General features: G+C 40.8%; 1 pseudogene; it reads right to left on the bottom strand.

The window, feature by feature from the left end:
* Window positions 1-608: 608 nt before the first annotated feature.
* On the bottom strand, window positions 609-2,532 carry LOC103116737 (large ribosomal subunit protein uL22-like; annotated as a pseudogene).
* Between the last annotated feature and the right edge of the window lie 3,353 nt (window positions 2,533-5,885).

Raw genomic sequence — 5,885 nt, 5'->3', positions numbered from 1 at the left:
GAGTTAAAGTCAGTTAAAAATAGAATGATTTGGGGACCTGGGTGGTGACATACCTGGTTGAATGCAAATGTTATAATGTGCAAAGGTCCATGTTAAAGTCTCTGGCCCCCACCCGCAGAGAGGAAGCTTCACAAGTGGTGAGATAGTGTTGCAGGTATCTCTCTTTTTCTCTCTCTCTCTTCATCTCTCTCTCTACTCTCTCCACTGCCTCCCCCTTCCCTCTTAATTTCTGCCTTTATTCAGTAAACAAATATAAAAAAAACAGGATGTTTTATATGGGAAATAGGTGGAAAAGGGAGATTATAAGGAAATGAGTGTTGTGTGAGGAGCAAGGAGAGATTAGAAGGAAAGGAGGAAGGGGAACAACTTGGTATTGAGATGTTTAAATAAAGATAAAATTGACCACTGATATTGTACATCATTTCTCTTTGCTTACCCCTGCTTAAATTTCTTTATAACATGATATGTCTCACAAGCAAAATAAGTAAGCAAATAAATTTTATGAAAGTATCTTTTAGAAATTTTGCCAGATAGACAACATATCTATTTAACTACTTAAAATAATAGTTATTAATATCTTCATATTTTTTTAAAAATTTCAGTTACATTTATTTTATGTTCAATTTATTCCCGGGCCATAAGTTTTTTTTTCTTTCATTTTCTGGGATATCTTTTTCTTCTGTGCAACCTTTTCCTCTGGTTTAGGGACAATCCGCTCTTTTTCAGTGAGGATCATCTCTATGTAGCAGGGAGAGCTCATGTAGGGGCTGATGCGACCATGACCTCTGTAAATTCCGCTCCTCGTCTTCGGGGCTTTGTTCACCAGGATATGTTCAATGACCAGGGAATCTACATCTAGGTCCTTAAGGTCAGCGTTGTTCTCTGCATTTTTAAGCATGTGCAGAAGAAACTCAGCACTCTTCTTGGGCCACTGACCTTGAGTCCAGCCCCACTGTTTAGCCTGGACACACGTACCAATGCCACCATTGTAATGACGAGTGTCACACGTTGCTTCTTTTTTTTTTTCTTTTTTATTTAAGAAGGGATTAATTAACAAAACCATAAGATAGGAGGGGTACAACTCCACATAATTCCCACCACCCAATCTCCATATCCCACCCCCTCCCCTGATAGCTTTCCCATTCTCAATCCCTCTGGGAGCATGGACCCAGGGTATTGTGGGTTGCAGAAGGTAAAAGGTCTGGCTTCTGTAATTGCTTCTCCGCTGAACATGGGCGTTGACTGGTCGGTCCATACTCCCAGTCTGCCTCTCTCTTTCCCTAGTAGGGTGTGTCTCTGGGGAAGCTGAGCTCCAGGACACATTGGTGGGGTCTTCAGTCCAGGGAAGCCTGGCCGGCATCCTGATGACATCTGGAACCTGATGACTGAAAAGAGAGTTAACATACAAAGCCAAACAAATTGTTGAGCAATCATGGACCCAAAGCTTGGAATAGTGGAGAGGAAGTGTTAGGGAGGTACTCACTGCAAACTCTAGTGTACTTCTGCTTTCAGGTATATATTTTGCAGTAGTTTATGGATACGTGTGAACATATGCTCTCTCTCACAAAAACTGGTGTATATCTAGGTTTTGGTACTTTGTTAGAAAGTGAACCACCTGAGATGGAATTAGAGTATACTATGAAAGGAAAGGTCTCACCCGAGTAATGAAGCTGAAGGGCTGTCATTCCACACGTGAAGTCTCTGGACACAGTCTGAGCTGAAGCATGTTGAGGTGGCAATCGTTGTGTTGGTTAGGTTGTGATCAGCGGATGCAATATTATTTGATATGGATTGGGAGAGGCATACGGGAAAGTGGGCCCTATCCAAGGGTTCCAGGACTGGGGGAAGTAGAGGCTCTATAGTGGAGATGTGAGGTTCCTGCTGTCTTAGGGTTCAAAAAGACAATCGATAATTAATAGTTAATGTTATCATCACATTATTTGGTAATTGGGTTAACTTTGAAAAGTCCTTTTGTTAGGGTTTGCTGTACAGTACCCAGTATCTTGTATATAGCTGTGCTATTGGTTGCTTCTGATCTACTTGGTCTAGGCTTTTGAGAGAGTCTGCATATCAATTACACAGCCTATATATTTAAAAGATTCAGTTTGTGTTTTGAAAAACATTGAGACATACAATTAATTTTCCCCCTCTCGTATTAATTAACTAGTGATTTATATGACTACATTTTACTAGGAGTGTACATAAACACCATTCCCACCACCAAAAGACTGTGACCCATCCATCCCATCCACTCCCTCCCCCCACTGGCCCAGGAAGCTGCATGTCTACCCCTCACCACAGGGCTTTTACTTTGGTGCCCTACTTACAGTTTGGTCAGGTCCTGCTTTTAGTTTCCCTTTCAGACACGTTGCTTCTGTAGAGTGGCATCCTTCAGATACTTGGTGGCTCTTCGGATATGCATGCCTTTGATGGCCTGGGCAGTTTCTCGAGTGTTCTTGAAATGCACACGGAGGTTTGAGCCTTCTGACTTGCATGATTTCGTTGGGTTTTCTGGGTCAAGCGAGTAGCAGACCGTTGTGGGGGGGTCACCTAAGGCCACTTGCGGGAAGAAGAAGAGGGGTGGCTGCTGGGAGAATTCTTGAGAACTCAAGCTCTCAATCTTCATATTTTTAACAAAGGTGTGATCAGAAAGTAAATCTAAAATTTCATTTTCTTTAATATTTATTTAACTTCTCCAGGCATTTTAGTCTATTTATTAGGTGTGAAATGATGATTTAATTCATCTTCTAGTTGTATAAGGAACAAAAGAATTCTTTCTTCTTTTCTTCAGTTCTTTCTGGCTATTTAAAAGTCCAGGTATCAAATAAAGAATTGAAAGCTAGAGTCACTGTCAGGGTGGGATTGTGCTGCTGGTCTAATTCTTTGGTTAGTGAATAAGTTCCTGGAAAATTTGCAGTGAGTCAAATTAGTCTACAAGAAAGATATCTTTTCTAATCTTGTTTTTCAACTTCGGCCTGAGAGTGAGATCATCCCATATTCATCCTTCTGTTTCTGACTTATTTCACTCAACATGATTTTTTCAAGGTCCATCCAAGATCGGCTGAAAACGGTGAAGTCACCATTTTTTACAGCTGAGTAGTATTCCATTGTGTATATATACCACAACTTGCTCAGCCAGAAAAGAAAACACAAGTCGAACCTGAAATGGAATTGGAGTATTACACCAAAGTAAAAGACTCTGGGGTGGGTGGGTGGGTGGGGAGAATACAGGTCCATGAAAAATGATGAATGAAATAGTGGGGGTTGTATTGCTAAATGGGAATCTGGGGAATGTTATGCATGTAAAAAAAAAAAAAAGTAGAAACACAAAGCAGAAATTGACTGAGTTTGGAGTATGGCACCAAAGTAAGAAAGCAGAAGTATACTAGAGTTTGCAGTGAGTACCTCCCTAATACTTCCTCTCCACTTTTCCAAGCTTTGGGTCCATGATTGCTCAACAATTTGTTTGGCTTTGTATGTTAACTCTCTTTTCAGTCACCAGGTTCCAGGTGTCATCAGGATGCCGGCCAGACTTCCCTGGATTGAAGACACCACCAATGTGTCCTGGAGCTCAGCTTCCCCAGAGACCCATCCTACTAGGGAAAGAGAGAGGCAGACTGGGAGTATGGACCGACCAGTCAACGCCCATGTTCAGCGAGGAAGCAATTACAGAAGCCAGACCTTCTACCTTCTGCAACCCTCAATGACCCTGGGTCCATGCTCCCAGAGGGATAGAGAATGGGAAAGCTATTGGGGGAGGGGGTGGGATATGGAGATTGGGCGGTGGGAATTGTGTGGAGTTGTACCCCTCCTACCCTATGGTTTTGTTAATTAATCCTTTCTTAAATAAAAAATAAATAATAAAAAAAAAGAAAGATATCTAGGCATATTGGAAGTGGGAAATTGGACTTCTCTTTAAATTATTGGATTCAGCCCTCCCCACAACAATAACCTTGAAGAAGTAATTTACTACCTCTAATTGTCTCTATCACCCCACAAGTAAAGTAGAAATAGCTACCCTTCTTTATTATTATTATCTTATTTATTGGACAGAGACAGCCAGATATCAAGAAGAAAGGAGGAGATAAAAAGGGAGAGAGACAGAAGGACACCTTCAGACCTGCCTTACCAGTCCTAAAAGCCTTCCCCCTGCAGGTGGGAACTGGAGGCTCAAACCCAGGTCTTTGTGTATTGTAACATGTGCACTCAACCAGGATTATCACCATTTGGTCCCCCATAACTATCCTTCTTAATGATCAAAGATTTACTAAAGGGGGAAATGGACAATATATTTTTTTAATTCCTATATGTACTGAAGAAACCACATAATTTCCAGACTGTTTTTCAACTTTCAATTACAAGTAAGTTTAAGCTAGTTCCTGTGCTAAGTATTTTAGAAACTATCTACTTTTTAATACATGTTCTTTTTTTTTAAGACTTTATTCACTTATTAATGAGAAAGATAGGAGGAGAGAGAGAAAGAACTAGACATGACTCTGGTACGTGTGCTGCAGTGGACCAAACTCAGGACCTCACGCTTGAGAGTCCGATGCCCTATCCACTGCACCACCTCCCAGACCACAATACATGTTCTTTCTTTAAAAAAAAATTTATTGGGAGTCGAGCAGTAGTGCAGCGGGTTAAGCACAGGTGGTGCAAAGCGCAAGGACTGGCTTAAGGATCCGGGTTCGAGCCCCTGGCTCCCCACCTGCAGGGGAATCCCTTCACAGGCGGTGAAGCAGGTCTGCAGGTTTCTACCTTTCTCTCCCCCCCTGTTTTCCGCTCCTCTCTCCATTTCTCTCTGTCCTATCCAACAACTGTATCAATAACAACAACAATAAAACAAGGGCAACAAAAGGGAATAAATAAATAAATATTTTTAAAAATAAAAAAATTATTATATTTATTTTCCCTTTTGTTGCCCTTGTTGTTTTTTTATTGTTATGGTGGTTATTGTTGTTGTTATTGATGTCATGGTTGTTAGGACGGAGAGAAACAGAGAGGAGGGGAAGACAGAGAGGGGGAGAGAAAGACACCTGTAGACCTACTTCACCACCTGTGAGGTGACTCCCCTAAAGGTGGGGAGCCAGGGGCAACACTTTATCTTTTAATGCTTAAATAGAGCTTAGTGTTTTGTCACTTTTTTTATAGTCATGGAGTCTAACCAATTCAGTTTTTATATCCTCCAGTGTCTACACAGGTCTACACAGGTCTACACAGGTCTACACAGGTCCAGTGTCTACCAGCCAATTGGAGTCACTAAAGCAAAAGCTTAGTGCTATTCCACTAGCATGAAATGCTGTTGTCTCCTGAAGCAGATGCTCAAAACCCCAAGATTTGCTTCCAAGCATCACACAATCTCATCTCATAGCCTCAGAATTCACTGTTACGCTGAGACACAGATTTGTCATAGCTGTGCATATACAAATCAAAAATGTCCAGAGCACAGGTTTTGTCGGCCAAATGTTGACCAATAGGAAATTGAAATATGAGGATGAGATATTGTTCTCTTCATGTCTGTTCTACATTGTTTGAAGGTATAATAATTTCATTACTTATTTGAGCCAAATATCTGAGACACCAAGTGGCTGGCTTATGAAATATATGTATATAAAACTTCTTCATTTTTTTTTTTCTTCAACTGCCTTTCTATAACTCTACTTCTGCTTCCTGGACTGTGTCCCTATACATTTTGATAACTTAAGGTTTTGCTTCCAATTGTCCTCTGAAGAAAGCCCATACTAAAAAAGAACATCATCATTAATAGGTAGGCAGGCCTGAAGGGGAAATACAGGACCACCAGCACAATTATCTGGTCAGTAGGACATCACTAAATATAAATGAAGTTATCAACAGAGGTTTGTTTTTAATCTGTTACAAATAAT

The sequence above is a fragment of the Erinaceus europaeus genome, chromosome 11, assembly GCF_950295315.1.
Source record: "Erinaceus europaeus chromosome 11, mEriEur2.1, whole genome shotgun sequence".
NCBI classification, from domain to species: domain Eukaryota; kingdom Metazoa; phylum Chordata; class Mammalia; order Eulipotyphla; family Erinaceidae; genus Erinaceus; species Erinaceus europaeus.
This window is presented reverse-complemented; position numbering and strand designations above follow the sequence as displayed.